This window comes from Cryptomeria japonica, chromosome 5 (assembly GCF_030272615.1).
Source record: "Cryptomeria japonica chromosome 5, Sugi_1.0, whole genome shotgun sequence".
NCBI lineage: Eukaryota > Viridiplantae > Streptophyta > Pinopsida > Cupressales > Cupressaceae > Cryptomeria > Cryptomeria japonica.
Genome location: NC_081409.1, coordinates 701,396,361 through 701,415,107, shown reverse-complemented (window position 1 = coordinate 701,415,107; position 18,747 = coordinate 701,396,361).

The window sequence follows — 18,747 nt, the reverse complement described above, 5'->3', positions numbered from 1 at the left end:
TAATGAAAAGAATGCCTACCCCTGAGCCATGTCTAGTATATGAGCCATCAAAGTAGAGCTTCCATGGTTGTGCTGTTGTGATCATGAAGATCTCTTCATCTGGAAAATTTGAAACAAGAGGATGGTTCCCTGTGAGGGGTGCATCGGCCAACTGCTCTACAATAACTTGCCCCTTGATAGCCTTGTGGTCCACGTACTCAATTTCAAATTCACTCAGAATCATAACCCATTTGGCCAAGCGGCCTGTCAATGTTGCCTTACTGAGTAGGTACTTGAGTGGATCGATTTTAGAAATGAGTTGTACCTTGTGTGTCAACATGTAGTGCCTTAGTTTGGTGGTTGCCAAGATAACTGCTAGGCAAGCTCGCTCAATAGGTGTGTAATTGAGTTCATATCCTACCAATGTGCGAGAGATATAGTATACAACACATTCTTTTCTTTCTCACATTATGTTGTGCTAGCAATACTCTTAATGTTGTATTAGTAGCTGAAATATATAGCAATAGAGGTCTACTTGGATCTGGTGGGATTAGCAACAGTGTATTCATCAAGTAATCTTTAAGCATTTGGAATGCTTGCTGACACTTTGCATCTCATTGAAAGCGGATATTCTTGTGTAACAGATGCGTGAAGGGATGAAACTTATCAGCCAATTGTGCAATTAATCTCCGAATTAATTGTAGCCGCCCCTGTAGTGTCCTTAACTGACTGATGTTGTTGGGAGGTGGCATATCCATGATTGCTTTGACTTTCACTGGATCTACTTCAATACCTTTGCTTGAGACAATGTATCCTAGGAGCTTCCCAGAGGTCACTCGAAAGACACATTTCTTTGGACTAAGTAGTACATGATATTGCTCTAATCTGTCAAAGATTTGACCCAATATTTCTAGATGACCTTCTCTTGTTAATGATTTAGCTAGTAAATCGTCGACATAATCCTCCATTATAGTGTGCATTAGGTCATGAAATATGGTTGTCATCTCTCTCTGATAGGTTGCCCCTGCATTTTTCAGACCAAATGGCATCACATTCCAATAGTAGGTTCCCCATGGGCATGTGAAAGCAGTTTAATGTTGATCTTCTTGAGCAATCTTGATCTGGTTGTACCCTGAAAAGCCATCCATAAGAGAAAGCATGGCATGACCCGCTGTGAGATCGACAATCATGTCGATATTTGGTAAGGGGAAGTCATCCTTAGGGCATGCTTTGTTCAAATCTCTGAAGTCTGTACAAATACTGATGCCCCCATTAGGCTTGCCGACAAGTACAATGTTGGAGATTGGTTGGATGAAACCAAACATCTAAGCTCTTTTTGAGTTTTTCTTTGACAAGCACAACAATCTATGGGTGCATCTTTCTGAGGTTTTGTTTTACCGGTTTAGCTCCTTCTACCACGGTGAGGTGATGCATGACTAAATTAGTATCTAGACCAGGCATGTCTGTATAAGACCATGTGAAGTTGATTTGACGCTTCTGGAAGAATTCTATAAATTTGGGTTGTTCCTCTGGACTGAGTAGAGATGCCAAATGTATTTGGTGAGGAGTCTCAGAGGTCCCCACATTGAATTCTTTTGTTTCTTCAATTAGGATCGTCAATCTCTCCTGATTCGTACTAGAGGGGAGGATGTCAAGCATTTCATCCTTAGGTGCCTCAGAGAGGTTTTCACCTTGGGATATGCTCTTTATTTTTTACTTTTTTGGGATCAACAAGTGCCACTGTGTGGTTTTCACTAGAAGATCCATGTTTTATTGTGATGCTTTTGCAACTGAAAGGTTTGGCATCTGCCCCAAAGTATGTTGCACTATTAAGTTTGATGGCAAATCCAGCTTTGTGATCCTAGCTTGGTATGTGATCTCATATTTCTAAAAAGTTGATGAGTGCCTCATCATTTTGGAAGTGGTCAAGACATGGGGGATTTGGCTGGTTCTAGTCGATGAGTTCGGGGTGGATAATGGGAATGACCTCATTGATTAGGTTGAGTTCAGAGGATGCGTCGGTGAGGGTTAATATAGATGAGTGAATTTCATCAATGGTACTCTCCTTGTTAGGTTCTAGTGTCAGATTTGATGTAGGGTCGGTGGAAGGTGCTTCTTGCTCACGCCCGAAAAGGTTTTAATCCAGGCCTCTCCATAAACTAGGATATCTTTACGAGGTGACATAGGCGATGCGCCTTCCTCATCTGAAGTATTTAGATTCACTGTATCAAATTCCCACTCATGCGAGTTAGTCTTTGAATCACTCTCTAACATCCTACTACTATACCAGTCTATGGTATCCTTTGTATTGAAGAGTGTATTTGTCACGGGTGTGTGCACTTTTATAGGTGGGAGTGTTGGTGTTGCCAGCATGATTATAGGAGTTGTTGATGCTGTTGGTGTTGCTGGTAGGATTATCAGTGTCATTGAATCTACTATTGGGAGTATCGGTGTTGTTGGTGCTACTGTTGTTTCTGATGGAATTATCAGTGTTGTTGATGTTGTCGATGATACTGATGTTGCTGATGGTGTTATGGGGTTTGTTGATGGTGCTACTGCTGCTGATACTTATGGTTTTATCAGTCTTGTTGGTTCAATTGGTGCTACTGTTTCTACTGATGGAATCATCAGTGTTGTTGATGCTACTGGTGTGATTGATGATTAGTTTCGTTGGTATAGTGGGTTTAGTTAGTGCCACAAATATAATCAAGGAGGGTCTCCTTGGAGTAACTATTTGATACATAGGGTTGTTGGGCTTACCTTTGAATCTAAGCTTAGGAAGAGACTCCTTGTGAAAACCTAATCCAGTGTTATCTTTGGGTTTCAACTTAGGTTGCAAGGGCTCGTGTCGTCCTTGTTTGCAATGTCCCAAAGCACTCTAACCATCATAGCCCATTCTTTGCATGATAGTGAGGCCTTTGCCATATTTATCAATAGGAAGTTTAGCCTGTGGGATTTCTATGGTGATAGGGTCTTAATAGATCCATTCTGCTAGGTCCTCATCTCTAGTTTCCTCTTCCTCACTTTTACCAAGGATGAACTGCGCCAAAGTGCATGCTTGCTTGGCCAGTGGTGGTTGATGCAACTTTTGAGGCTTGCCATAAGTTCTAGAGGAAGTGGGTAATTGGCCAACACAAAAGAGTTGGCTTAGATTATATTCCCCAGGACCTTCCTCTGCCATTTTTATTTTCAATTTCTCTTCCTTTGGTATAGGGGTGATTGAGTTGGAAAGAGAGGATGGACTAATATATGATGTGGATGGGATAACTTCTCTGTTGTTAGGAACAGTAATCTCTGGCTAATGGTTAATATTAATATAATATGCAAATGGATTTGCATCACCAAGGATTGTGATTTCTACACCGTTATGGGGAAACTTGATACACTGATGATAGGTGGATGGAACGGCTTGCATGGCGTGTATCCAAGGTCTTCCTAACAATAAATTAAATGGCAGAGGAAGGTCCAGAACTTGATAGAAGATATGCTTCACCACTAGGCCCACTCTGATAGGTAATACAACAACTCCTTTGGAAGAACGCTCTGCATCATCATAGGCCTTAATGGTTATCTTTTTGCTGGGGTGCACTGATTCTACCATATAGTCCAATGCTGTGACCAACTGTAAGGTGCATATATTTAGGTCAGCTCCATTGTCAATCAAGACTCGCTTGATTCTGTGTTGGTTTACAAATCCTTGAATGTGAAGGGATGCGTTATGTGGTTGTTGGAATGAAGCATTGTCACTTTCTGAAAAAGTGAGGCATGGTGATGACCTGAGATTACCAACCATGGCTTGAAATTGATGTATGTTAAGGTTGGCGGGGACTGACGCTTCTTCGAGAGCTTGATCCAAGATTGTTTTGTGTGAAAGGGATAAGCGCAAAAGCTCTAATATGGATATGAGTGCGGGCATTTTGTCCAATTGTTCCACAAGGTTATATTGCTTGGGCAAGGGAGTCGTTCCTTGTGGTGTAGCGCGAATGGTAATTTTGCTACGACGGGTAACAACATTGCATGCAGGATTTGGATCTTTGATGGTGAGGGTTTCAACTTGTTTGTCAGTGTCATAGAGGTGATTCAAAGTATAATTATAGGTTGCTTGTGTATAATTTGTAGTATTTGTGTTTCGCCCGAAGGTGGAAGGACCCCTTTGATCATGTGATGGAAGCAGATTTTTCAACATTAGATGATCATCATTTGATGTTTTAGGGTCATGTCCTTCAATTTAAATTTCTCCTCGGTCAATGAGATCTTGAACAAGATCTTTTAGTCGATGGCAGTTACTCGTTTTATGCCCTTTCCCTTGGTGGAATTCACAATGTTCATTATCTCTCCACCATGTAGGTTTGACATGAGGTTCATAGTTAGATGTCTTTGGTAAGGTCACAAGATTGGAAGAGACCAACTGCCACAATATTGTTTCAATGGGTTCCCCTAAGGGTGTGTACGTGCGTTTTGGTTTATATTTCTATTGTCATTGTCTTGGTTCCTCTTGTGGCGCATTGCGACCTTGATTTTGTGGATGAGTAATGGTGTTGTTTTTAGGAGGGGGATTTTTCCCCGTGAATCTAACCACGAGTTGTGCAATCTTTACGGTCCTTGCATCTATGACCCTGTCATTGACGATGTTCTTGTTCTTGTTCCAGAAATTTGGTTTATCACTATTAAAATGTGGGCGAGGGTCATCTTTTGGGTCATTGTATATATTGATAAGTCCCTTTTTGATAAGGGCTCGTTCACATTTTAATCCCTGGGTGATCATGTCTTCAAAGGACTCTATGCCCTTCATGTCTAAATGGAATTCCATCTCATCACTCAAGTTGGAAATGAATATTTCCACTAGTTCTTGTTCAAGAAAATGAAGAGAACGTCTTCTAGACAGTTGCCTCCACCGTTGTAGGAAAGTTGAAAACAACTCCCCTGGTTTTTGTTTGGTGTTGCATAGATCTGCCATGGTAACATCTCGTTGATATGTTATATGAATAATGCACGAGGAACTTTTGGACTAGTTCCTCGGATGTTCTAATGCCACCTGGTAGTTAGGAAAACCATTGTGTGGTTGTTCCCCTCAAACTCTGAGGAAAGAGGCACATTAGATAGGTGTCTTCATAAGCCACTTCTAGGCAAGCTGAATGAAATTCTTGGACATGATCCCTAGGGTCTCCTTTTCCTCGATACTTTTCAAAATTGGGTGTTTCAAACCCTCGCAAAATAGGTGGCATATGTAGGTTCCTATCAAAGGGATAGGGACAAATATCGTTAAGTGAAAACTAGGTAGTCTTCACGCCACTATTGAGTTGTTGAGCGAGATTCTCGACTTGTTGTCTCAACATGTCTATTTCGGTAGGAGGAGGAGGTGGGGGATTTCCTTGATTAAGGTCAAATCTAAAGTAATCTCTACCTCTTCCACCATAGTTACAACTATGGTGTTCTTATGTCTGCCATATCTATGCGGTATCAAAATCAGAGGGTAGTTTAGCACCCTCTTGAGCAAGTCTTAAAAAATGAGCATCCGCGTTGTTTTTAAGGATTTCATCAAAAAGTCGATTGAACTAGGGATTGTGTTGTGCTATTTCTATAGCTTCGGGAGTTGGAGTGCTAGGATCTTCATCATTTGTACCTCCTCCAATGGTTTCTTGAAAATATTTGAGGTTTTCATCCTCCTCTTGTTCGATCTCTAGTTGTCTAGTTTTCGATCTGGTGTGAGCCATTTTGTTTGAAAGTTTTTTGAGGTTGGTGAAAGTGATTATGAGTTGGGGATGAAATGTTTTGATGAGAGATAAGTGTTTTGTGAAGTGTTTAGAAGATGGATCTCTAACACTGAAGGTTCAATGCTACCAGAGTTCTTTGTGAATTGCTATTTGTGTTGTCAACAATGTTGATGTGATAAGGTATAGCAAGGTTTGAGGTGTGTTACAAACCAAGCTACCTAGTAATGAGAGGATGCACTCATAGACTAGTTTTAACTTGCGTAGAAATGCCTCTTAGGATGATTTACCCTAGATGTAGAGACACTCTAAAAGTGATGTGTTGTTTTGATTTAAGCAATATCTAAAAAGAACTTAGGACAAGACGTTTTTATGTTTTGAGTTTGAATGGATTGATGATGTATGGAGGTGAAAGTGGATAGAATATGGACCTCAATAAAAACTTTGTATCACAAAAGGGACTTCTTCTTCCTCTTCTTGATCAGGGGTTGGTGGTTCTTCTCGAGCTATGTTATATGTAATGCAGATGCTTGGAAAGAAAACAGGGTTGATTTTGCCTCCTTTGTTTTTGCGATAACTCAAGGCTCCATACTGAGTAAAAGCTCTATTTTTCAAAGGATCTTTATCGAACTCGTTGGATTTGCCTTGAAGATATAGACGCATATGATGCAAGAAGGCTCTGTGTGAGATAAAAATTTGTCTATTGAGATAGAAAAATTTCCTTCTTTTGATAAAAGCCTTTGAACTCAATGGTCTTTTCTTCAAGTTGATATGTTGATGAAGATTCTTTTTTCTCAAGATTTGAATGATGGTCATATAATTTGATATCTTGTTGCACTTTGTTTGATGTTTGTTTGTTGGTCAAATGTTTTGATGGAAAATTGTGTTGGATGAATACTTGGTTTGAATTTGTTTTGAATTTGTTTGACAAGAAAACATAGCAAGCACACAAACACAATAATTTTGCCTCAAAAGGCACAAATAGGTGTGGGTCTAAATCAACCCAATCTTTGAACTTTTTGACCCATTTTCAAATGTTCTTGTATGTTTTTCCAAAAGCCTGAAGTCGGCTCAAATTATTGCTGGTCTGACACAAAATGAAGACACTTCAAACACACTTTATTCCTAAGGTCAAATGGCCAGTTGCGATAATTTCAATCCACATCTTGATATTTCTTCAACTTTGGTACTACATACCTTATGAATACCACCGTGGTAGGTAAGGATGTGATATACTAAGTCTTGCGCGAGCATAACAGATAGATGATTCCTATGATGGGGGAGTCACCACTTTTATTAAACTACAAGTAGCCTTTCAAAACACCTTGTTTCTACTCAAGGAAATATGTATGGTGAGTATCTTGGGAGCAAAACCATCTATGCTCTTGCACTGAACTTCTCACAAATATCCTCAATCAATAGAACGAGTAGGCTTCTATATAAAAAAATGTCTAGTAATGTTCGATGTTTTTGGACATAAGTTCATTCTGCAGTGATTCACTTAAGAGCCTTGTAACTTGTGGTGGGGCCCATATGTCCTTTCGGCAAGTTACACTGTAGGAACAACTATACCCAAGGCTACAACTTTCGCTCTCACCTGATTTCTATAGCGGCTCGAATGATTTACCGTGTGAGGTCGTTCCCAAGACTGATGTGTCTCTTGGCAAGCCTCTCTTAAAAAGATAAAATTTCGAGCATTACTAACACTTTTCTCTTGCACCTAGGACCATGAAAGCCAAGAGAGAGGATAGTGTGTGTTAGAAGTAGGACCACTCTACAGATTTTTGCACAAGTGTGCCAATTATTGAAAACACTTGTTCTTTTTAACTGATTTTATTGCAATGTGATTTAAAAGCTATTTGGATACGTTGCTCCAACAAACATGGTGTTCTTTTTAAATTTCAAGGAAAAATGTTGTGTAATCTATGAAATTGAAATCTTGGTCAACCAAAATGAAGCACGTTTGCTTGAAGTAAAGTTGATTTGGAAACAAAACTTTGACAAATTGTTGGTTCTTTTTAACTTACAAAATGAAAATTGATTGTGATTTTTAGCCTTTGTGCAAGAAAAATAAAAGGTTGTTTGTCTTGTTTTAAGCCCAAATAAAAATTGTTCCTAACTTGCAAAAAAAACAAATTTGTTGGGTTTGAGTTTGTGGTTCTTTTTACTTTGCCAAGTGAGGTTCTTTTTAAAGCCCAAACTAAAAATTCAATTCATTTTATGACCCAAAAAGAAATGTGAAGTTGATTTTTAATCAAAAATAGAAAGTGAATGCTTTTTAACTCAACTTTAAAAAAAAAGTTAGTAAAAAAAGAATTAAAACTTTCTAATCTAACTCTTCAAATCTTGCAATAGAGTTAGTAAGAACCTGCATACACAAACAAATAGTTAGTGAAAAAATCAGTTTTTGGTGGGCTTCTACAAGCCTAAGTTTTTTGTGATTTTCGGTTACAAAGAATTTTTTTACAACTCTCTGTTGCAATAGCGCTACTTTGTGTGAAAATAAAAGCGCTATTTAACACAAAGGCGCTAAATAACAGACAAAAGTGCTAAACGAAAGACAACTACGCTAAACTATGGACAAAGGCACTAAAAGAACCTGTCGAACAAAATGAAATTTCTGTCAAACAGGGAGCACAAAAGTGCTAAACTAAATACAATAGTGCTAAAATGAAGACAATAGCACTAATTGAGAGACAATAGCGCTATTCTGTGAACAACAGCGCTAAAGCACCAACTTTCGAAGGTGCTAAAGCATGTTCAAAAGTGCTAAAGCACGACTTGTGTCAATTTCAACAAGCAAAAATGTTAGTAGTTTCAAATTTTGATCAGAAGGTTGCGTGTTCGATTATGTCAGGTTCACCAATTGATGCTCTACAAAAAGAATTAGAATAGTGATGGAAACACAACAACAAAAAGAAGCAAGTTCAAACATTAGTTTTAGCAACAAAAGACTATCCTAAGCAAGCATATCAAGAGAGATATTAAACATGAAATGGAAAGCATGCAAATACAAAAGAGACAAACTACACTCCTCCAAATGATAACCAAGATGCTCATAGCTGCTCCTCCCTTGTTCCTCTCCTCTCCAAGTTCCACATGAGTGTAGCTCTCAGCTTTTCACTACTATGGAAGTCTTATGGAGATTTAAGATTGAAGATGATTATGAAAATATGCAAATGTAAGCTAAGAATGAGAAAACATGAGTTAATTAAGTTATTGTCAATTTTAACTAGAAGACAATGTGGATTATGATTTTACTCTAAAATGCTCTCTCAAATTCACTATAACTTAGATGCATACAATATTTCTAGATTATGGCTAGATGTGTGAAAATGAAAAATGAGAGCTCTATTTATAGGTAAAATAGGACAATGGATGGTTGAGATTGAGTAATCTCAACAAGAGTCAGGATTGATGGGTTTATGATCCATGTGAGGGTTTTCAATCCAGTCCTAGGATGACAAATGTCATCATGAGATGGCTTGAGAGGAGAGGGAAGAAGCATTAAATGCTTGAGATAACATGAAGGTTAGCTTGGGAGGTAAAGTTAGTGTTGAGTTGAATGAATAAAGCCATTATCCAATAAATAATGTCTATCCAATAGATAAACTCTTGTGCAAGAGTTAGTGGAAGTAACCATGGTCAAAGCAATGAATGCTTGAAGAGACACATGAGTTAAATGAAGGTTGAGTCAGAGGTAAAGCCTCTAACCATGTGGGCAAGTGGAATTAACCATAAATGGTTATGTAAGAGCCATTAGTGGTTTGGAAGACTTTAGGGGTTAACTTGTTGAACACATAAAGCATTAAATGATTTTCAAAAACTTTGAGGCATTGAGAAGTGACTCCAAGTTGCTTAGGAATGTGACAATATTTAGGAAATGGGATTAGGTTAATTAGAAATGATTAGAGGAATTTAGAAATTGGTTAGAAAAATCTAAAAGGGGATTTAGGATTGCAAGTGGGTTTGGTGGGTGAGGGAAAATAGGATTTTATTTAAAATAAAATTAATTTATTTTAATCGTGGTTGCAACTTGCATTTGTAGGAGAATGCAAGTGGGGGGGAGCTTAGGGATTTAAATAAATGTTTTATTATTTATTTAAAAGAGGAAAAGGGGGGATTGAATTAAATAAATAAGTTTTATTCATATTTAATTGATTTAGAATGTAGCTAAATGAATTAATTTAAATAAATTGAATAATTTATTTAATTAATAGGAGAAGAGTTTGAGGATGAATTAATTAAATATTAATTTAATTAACTGATTATTGATTTTAGAGCTAGAGAAGCACTCTTAAGTGCACTTTCTGATCAGCAAATTATGGGATTAACTAACCAATCATCTGCGAAGGCTATATGGGATAAGTTGGAGGCTCTGAATGAAGGTGAGCCTACTGTTAAAATTGCTAAACTTAATGTTTACCGGGTGAGGTATGAGAATCTGAAGATGGAAGATGATGAAAGGATTGCTGCTTTTATGGAAAGAGTTAATGAAATTGTTATGGGAGTTCAATGTTGTGGTGGATCTCTAAGCGAAGATGAGATTGTTTCTAAAGTATTGAGAGATTTTCCACCAGCTTACAAGATGAAGGCTACTATTATTAATGAGCATAAGAGGTTGTGTCATGTGAATTTTGATTGCATTATAAAGATCAATTCAACTAAGGTTGTTAGAGATATACCTAAGATTGTGAAGCCCTATAATCCAGTATGTAAGGAATGTCAAATGGGAAAGCAAGTCAGAACTTATTTTAAGAGTATACAAGACAAATCTAATGATGTTCTTGATCTTATTCATACTGATTTGTGTGGTCCTACCAGAATAAAGAGTTTTCAGGGTGATGGATATTTCATGCTAATCATTGATGACTATTCTATAATGATGTGGGTTACTTTTCTAAGGGAGAAATCTGAAGCTTTTGAAAAGTTTAAGATCTTTAAAGCTAAAGTTGAGACAGAGACAGGGTTGAAGATTAAATGCTTAAGATCAGATCAGGGCGGTGAATTCACATCCAGTGAATTTAACAGTTATTATGAGAAGCATGGGATAAGGAGATAGTTGTCTGCTCCTCAGACACCTCAGCAGAATGGTGTTGTGGAAAGAAAGATCAAAACTATCTTGGATGCGGCCAAAACTATGATGATGGAAGATAATTTATCTCATATCTATTAGAGAGAAGCTATGAGCACGATGATATACACATTCAATAAAGTTTATATCAAAGGAGAAACCTGTAAGACACCTTATGAGTTATGGTTTGGTCATACACCTACAGTTAAGTATTGTAGACACTTAAAAATAATTTTTTTAATTATTTTTAATTCCTCGCATAATTAATTAATTAATTATGTTAATTCAAATTCCTCTCAATATTAATTAAATATAATTAATATTGTCACTATAGCATATGCTTGATTTATTTAATAAATAAATCCCTTTCTTTATTCTTCTAAAAACATCAAATCCTCACAAATCTTCCTCTTAGCTAATTAATTTCAAATAATCTTCTTAATTCTTTCTTCTAGAAACTCCCTAAACTCACTTAATATTATTCTTCTAATTTTTCATTCCCTCCACTCATTCTCTCTCCTAGTCAAATTCTCCTACAAATATTAATCCCACCTAACATTTCCTCTAATCCCCCTCCTAATGAGTCGTTAATGGTTAATCAACATGATTAGCCACAAAGTCAACTCTTTGTCTTTTTCATCCAGCCACTAGTTTTAAATGCTCTTTTCCTAGGTGAATGTAAGATTTTCGAAATCACACATTCCTCTAGGCATCCCCTCTCCCAAGAAATTTTTAATTCCTTTTTATTCCTCTAATCCCCATGATATCCTTTTTTGGAGAATTTTTAATTCCTCCAATGCATCTTGTGGAGTGTGGAGATACGAAATGCCTTTAAGGCATATTTCTTGGTCTCCACACCCTCTCTTGGACCTTGTGTGAGCTCACAAGTAAATCTTAGCCCTTCATCTCGAATTCATCCTAACCATCCGTTTTCCTCTCCTCTTCCTATAAAATAGGGCTCCATCTCTTCATTCAAAAACATCTTGAAATCCAGTAAGTTTATGCTACCCTTTTGAGCCTAGGAAATCATCTTGGCAACTTGATCATCTTATTCTTATCACTTTTCAAATCCATTCCATTTGTGCACAACATTGGAGAGCCATCCACATCCAACAATCAAAGGAGCACATCAAGTGGAGCATTATCAACAGGCGCCTTCACTTCATCAAGCTCAATCCAAAGGAGAAGGTAAAATAGCAAGCTGAAATGGTCTTTTAATGATATTTTAGCATTCTGCATGTTTATTTTGTTATGTTTTGATCATTTGACCTTCAAATCTATTTTCCCCTCTTCATTTTGGCATGCTCGATGGGACCCATGTCCCTAAGAACTAATGTTTTTTTTTTAGGTTTTTGTGAGTTGTGAGACGCTGGTTCCAGAATAGCGCGACTGCAAAAAAAAAAATCTTTTTTGCAGGTTCCAGAATAGCGGCTCTATATTTCTATGCAACAACTTCTTTTTTGTTTCTGTTTCATTTTTGTTTATGTTCTTTTTCTGTTTCTGTTTCTGTTTCAGCACGATAGCTCTGTGATTAGCGCGAGCGTTTTTGTGGGAATTTTAATTCCTATTATCCAATCTGTTATTTGCTCTGTTATCTGCTCTGTTTAATTATAATCTATGTGAAAGTAGGAGAGTATGCTCTTGTCTATATAGATAATCAAAAATCTGGACCTTTCACTTTTCTATTCTGTTTAGTGTGACTGTATGCTCTGATCGTAGGAAAGTGTGAAAATAGGAGAGTATGCTCTTGTCTATCTAGACAATCAGAAATCCAGACCTTTGACACTTTTCTATCTGTTTAGTGCTATTGTCTGCTCTGTTAATCTGTCTGAAATTTTTAGGCGCTAACTGTAGTCTGCATTTTTTTTTTTAATTTCCTATTATCTGCTCTGTTTAAATATAATTTGTCTGACCGCAGGAAAGTGTGAAAGTAGGAGATTATGCTCTTGTATATCTAGACAATCAGAAATCCAGACCTTTGACATTTTTTTTTATTCTGTTAAATTTAAGGTTTCTGCTCTATTAAATTTACTCCATTTATCTTGACTCCATTTTCCTCTAAACTCCACCAGATTCTCCGCATTGTCATTTTCCACATTTTCTTCCTTGGGGGCCTTATCCCAAAAATCCACTTTTTGAAGCCTAAATTACATATTTCTCTATTTTTAGGGTTTGTCATAACTTCTTCCCCTTTTATCCAATAACCTCCAAATTTTTCCCATATTATCCATCTCCAACTTTTGCTTCTTTGCCCCTCTTTGACAAATTTTTCCATTCCTTCATCTTTCCTCCAAAATCCCCATTTTTCGCTTGCCTATCCCTTGGAAAGTGGCAAAAACCTAGTCAAACCCCATTTACCTATCAAAGCTTTCTTCAAATCCACATTTGTCATTAGTAAAAAAGTTTTTATTCATGTTTTTCTATTCATTCCCAAAAAAATCAAAAAAATTAATATTTTTGTCATTTTGTTGTTTTTTGCAGGACGCTTGTTGAAAACTCTATTTTTCCAAACTACTAATCAAGTTGTTTTGTAGGAAGCTTTTTGAAGACTCCATTTTCAAACTACTAATCAAGTGGTTTTGCAGGTTGCCTAGCTGATTCAACCAAATATTATGCATTTATTTAAATTAGGCACCTAGATATTAATTAAAATGGAATGAACCATTGTCTTATGTGTCTTTAAGAAAAGCGTAAAGGTAGGAAAGTATGCTCTCGTCTTACTAGACAATCAAAAATCCAGACCCTCCAACCTTTTCTTGTTTGATTGTGTGTTTACCTCTAGCGGGCCTGCCCTCCCCACTTGCTTTTTGAGAAGGTAAGAGGGGAACGACCCAAGTGAGTACACCCGGACCTGGGGTTCTCAACTCACTATAATAAATAGGCCATTGACTACGAAAGGGTTAATGGTTGGGGCTATATGAGAGTTCACTCTCACATTGGGTGCTTAATAGGATCCTAGAGATCTCAATCACGCTTGCGTGACTACTAAGTTCTTGGTGCTTTGTTGGGCTATAGGCCTCAATTGTGCTTGCACAACTTCGAAGGGTAGCTCCTAACGAGAAGACTTACTAAACACCTTGTTCATAGTGGCCAAAAACCTTCTAGTCATTGGTGCAAGAGGTCGGACCTCTGAAGTGGCCCATATTCTTACGACCCTTAGTAGAGACACAAAATTCGCCATGAGGAGTTTTCATGGGAATTGATGGTTGGCTGCCCTGAGAAGTGAGTGTTGTAGAGGGGAGCCAGTGGGGTCAAGCATCTAAGTGTTCACTCTGGTTAAGCGTAGATGGGAAACCAATTGGGATTCAATGACTATTGTCCTTGCCAGCCTTAAGAATGTTGTATATGAGCATGAGTGTCTTTGATATAATATGCATTTGATCACTGTGTTTGTTTTGTTTGATACATACTTGCCAAGAGTAGACTAAAAACACATCACTATCCCCAAACACTTTGCAAAAACATTTGTCAAGACACAAACAATTGTCCAAGTCATTACCCACACAAAGTCCAAAATTGCGTCAAAACTTTGTCCGTCCCATTTTTCATAAGCCCAAAAGAGAAGCTAAGAGTTTATCCTCTACGTCAACATTCAAGTTTGTCCTTTGAAACACCTATTATCGTCCAAATCAGGGTGGTCATATCCCTTCATACAATTTGCCATTCAAATTGATCCTCCATTAAGTCATATTCATGTCAAAGACAACCTAGTTATCAAGTTTCTTCTAAACCATCACCACCATACCTTCTTCATCAATCATCCTCAAATTTCTTAAATCCTTTCATCCTCAATTTTCTTAAATCCTTTCATCACAAATTTCTCAAATCCTTTCATCACAAATTTTCTTAAATCCTTTCATCACAAATTTCTCAAATCCTTTCATCACAAATTTCTTAAGTCTTTTCATCCTCAAATTTCTTAAATCCTTTCATCACAAATTTCTCAAGTCTTTTCATCCTGAAATTTCTTAAATTTTTTTTTTTTCATCACAAATTTCTCAAGTCTTTTCATCTTCAAATTTCTTAAATTTTTTTTTTTTCATCACAAATTTCTCAAGTCTTTTCATCCTCAAATTTCTTAAATCCTTTCATCACAAATTTCTTAAGTCCTTTCATCTTCAAATTTCTTAAATCCTTTCATCACAAATTTCTTAAATCCTTTCATCACAAATTTCTTTAGTCCTTTCATCACATTTTTCCTAAGTCTTTTCATCACAAATATCGTGTATGGTCGCAACTCGATCCCAAAAGAAAAAGATGGCTGAACAACAATATGGCATGCTAGACATTGGTGTCCTATATGAAGATCCCACACAAGATCATACACAAAGTGGGCAACCTAGCGATCAAGATCAAAGTCAAAATCTTGACATGGTTAACCAAGATGAACTTTGTCCGGAAGTGCAAACTTTCCTAGCAGATTCTTATAACCAAGAGATGATGGAAAAGTTTATTAAACACAATCCTACTGCACTTATGAAAACTCTCTTTGAAAATGGAGCTCAACTTCTGCCTTAATTTAATAGATCCGCTCTCACCCAACAACCACAAGGAGACCTTGCTCCCACACAAAGTGTTGCACCTACTATTCAAACTCAATCAATTGCAGCCCCATCAATCATCCAAGCTCAATCAATGCCACCCATGGTACCTCCCACCGTGGTCTTCATCCCACCTTCTTCCTCCTTACCATCCATACCACTATCAAATTCAATCTCATCCATTCTCCAACAAACTTCTATACCACCTCCTTCTATTCAACCACAAATTTCTATTCCACAAACTTCCCTTCCTCCCAACAATGTCGCAAATTTTATCCGGGCCGTATTTAATTCCGTCACAATAGTTGGCGGACCACAACCAACTATCCCTCAAACCCCAGCGACATTGGTCATCACATCCCATGTTCCCACCTCCTCATCATATCAATATATTGGTGGTGGTGCACCTTCTTTGGTTCATCCAATTCTTGGGGCAAATACAATTCATCAATATCAAAGTCCAAAACAAGACCTCATCAAGGAAATTCAAGACATGAAGAATATCATTAAGGACATGAAACAAAGGACTAATAAAAGGAAAACTTACTCGTTTGAAAAGTTTTGCCCTTGTCCTTACGACCCGTCTATATCAGTTGCGCCATATCCCCCGGGATTTGAGATTCCTAAATTCACCAAGTATGAAGGCAAAGGAGACCCCCGCGATCATGTTTGAGAATTCCACATCTTATGCCAAGAAGTCTCCTATAGTGACCTTTATCTTCGCAGACTCTTTCCCAAAAGTCTCACGGGAGACGCCCTGACATGGTTCTCATCTCTACCACGAGGTTCCATACTCTCTTTTCTAGACTTGGCAAAAAAATTTGTGGCCCACTATGCATACAACATGGGTAATGATGTTTCAATGATGGACCTATGTAATACAAAACAAAGGCTCAGAGAAACCTTCACCACTTTCCTACAAAGATGGCGACATCTTATCAAGAAAGTCTAGTGGGACATGCCAGAACAACATCAAATTGAACTATTCCAAAAGAACTTGGTGCCTGAACTTTCAAGACCTTTAATATCTCAATGTATCAAATCCTTCCAAAAATCTCGAACGTGTCTTGTTGGAGGAAGGAACCTTGAAACATTACCAGAGTCAACACAAATTTTTTCCTCTTATTATAACGACAAGCCAAAATTCTGGTCCAAAAACAAAAATGTGGTCAATGATGGTATAATTGATGCAAAGCAGGTCCAAACCGTGGCTGCTCCCCCAAAATTCACCACCAACAATCATCAATTCAACAACCAAAATCAATCCCAAAAACCTCACAACAATGTCTCAATCCAGGGACGACCACCCCGATTGAATAACAGGACTCCAAGAGATTTCACTCCTCTGGTTGAGCCTATTGAAGTGGTGTTTCAAAAACTTGTCCAAGCAGGTATAGTGGTTTTTCCAATCACTTGCCCGTTTGACCCCAATCAACCTAAACCAAGATGGTATAATGAAAATGAGTATTGTGAATACCATCATATCAAGGGACATGATACATGAAAGTGTATGAAACTGAAGATCTACATACAAAATCTCATTGATAGAGGTGAGATTGAAGTAGCAAATGCAAAACCTGGTAATAACAATGACAAACTCAAAATGTACCAGGAACCCTTCCCGAAGCATGATAAAGGAAAAGGCTCATCATCTAACACAATGGGTTATGACTACGCTAATCACGTAACCGGTTTTGATTTTTTGGTAGGTTGCATTGAACCTGTAGACAATAATGTCAATGTCATAACCATCCAAGGAGTCAATTCTCCTTCTTCCCAAAGCAGACCAAATCCTGCTAGGATAGTCATTCAAGGTGCCATGCCTTCCACCTCCCATTTCCAGAATGACTGCAATGCAACTACACGTCGAGGAAGAGTCACCATCCAAGGAGTTCCTCCCCCACCAAACCCCCCACCCATGTCTTACACCTGCTGATATGACCTCCTTGATCAACTTGGGAAGACACCCACGTAGATCTCCATTTTGGAACTTCTCAAGACCTCCCTGGTCCATAAAGAAATTTTGGAACAAGCCCTTCTCCAATCACGCATTCCAGATAACATCAACGCCACCCAATTCCAAGCCCTCATTGGAAACATTGCTGCCTAGCAGCACATTATATTTAACTCCAAAGATGCTCCCGCAGATGAAGACCATAACAAACCTTTGCACATCGAAGCTCTTATCCACAAGCACAAGGTCAAACGTATCCTAATAGACGATGCATCCGGGCTTAATATGTGTACATACAAATTAATAAAAGAATTGGGACTTTCTGAGGATCTGATAGACATATCAGAAAGGATCACAATAAAGGCATATGATGATGCAGAAAGAATTTCAAAGGGCGTGATCACCTTACCTCTTCAAGTGGGCCCCATTACAATTGAAACCCCTTGCCAAGTACTAGATCTTGACCTCCCCTACAACATTCTCCTCGGGAGGCCATGGATTCATTCTTTGCAGGCCGTACCCTCCACCTATCACCAATGCATCAAATTCCCCTATGACGAAAGAGAGATCACTATCAAAGGTGATCCCCAACCTTTTCAATATTGCAAACTATTAGAGGGGAAGCATCCGTATCATTGCCCACTAAATAGACCCTCGCCAACGCTTCCATCTGACACATCAAATGTTGCCTCCACATCATCCCAACCAGATAATCAAATCAAGATCTTGGACAATGGCTGTGGAGAATACAAATTGGAGGACGTCTTATTAATAGGCAACCTCCCTCTCTCTCTCTCCTAAGTTATTTGGCAAACCAAAAGACATAAAAAAGGACCCAAAACCAGTCATGCAATGCCAAAACACTACCTTCCAGCAATGGGGCCCACTTGATAACAAGAGCCTCAAAGTAGATATCTCTTCATGGCTGTACTGGGAAGAAGATGAAAATTCAACAAGAATATCCAAAGAAATGTACCCAAAAGCATCTGCCATAATTGAAAAAATGGGTTACAAAGGACACGGCCTGGGACCAGAGGAGAAAGGAAGAAAAACACCCATAAATCCTATCTCCTACAGATACAACAGAGGCTTGGGGTACAACCCGGTGCCTAAGATTACTATCGTTGGTGCCCCTTCTAGTCCTTCTTCGAATATCGAAAGCGCTGACGAAGAGGAATTCCACGAAATGCCTTATGAATATGAGAAAGATATCTTCTTGGACGCTTACATCAATACCATCACCCCCGTAACCCCTCCCACTTCACATGAGCTACATCTTGTCCATCCTGAACTCATTGATTGGGGCCAATGAGACAAACCCACTTTAGATATCTGCGCTGATGATAATGCTCTCATTTCTCTCCTAACAACGCAAAATATGGAAGATTGTAGCAGAATCGAGGGTATTCAACTACACGAAAAGGGATACTTTGGTAGTCAAGTCAATGCCCTTAGCCACAAAAAAGATAATAAAAGAAAAAGATATGA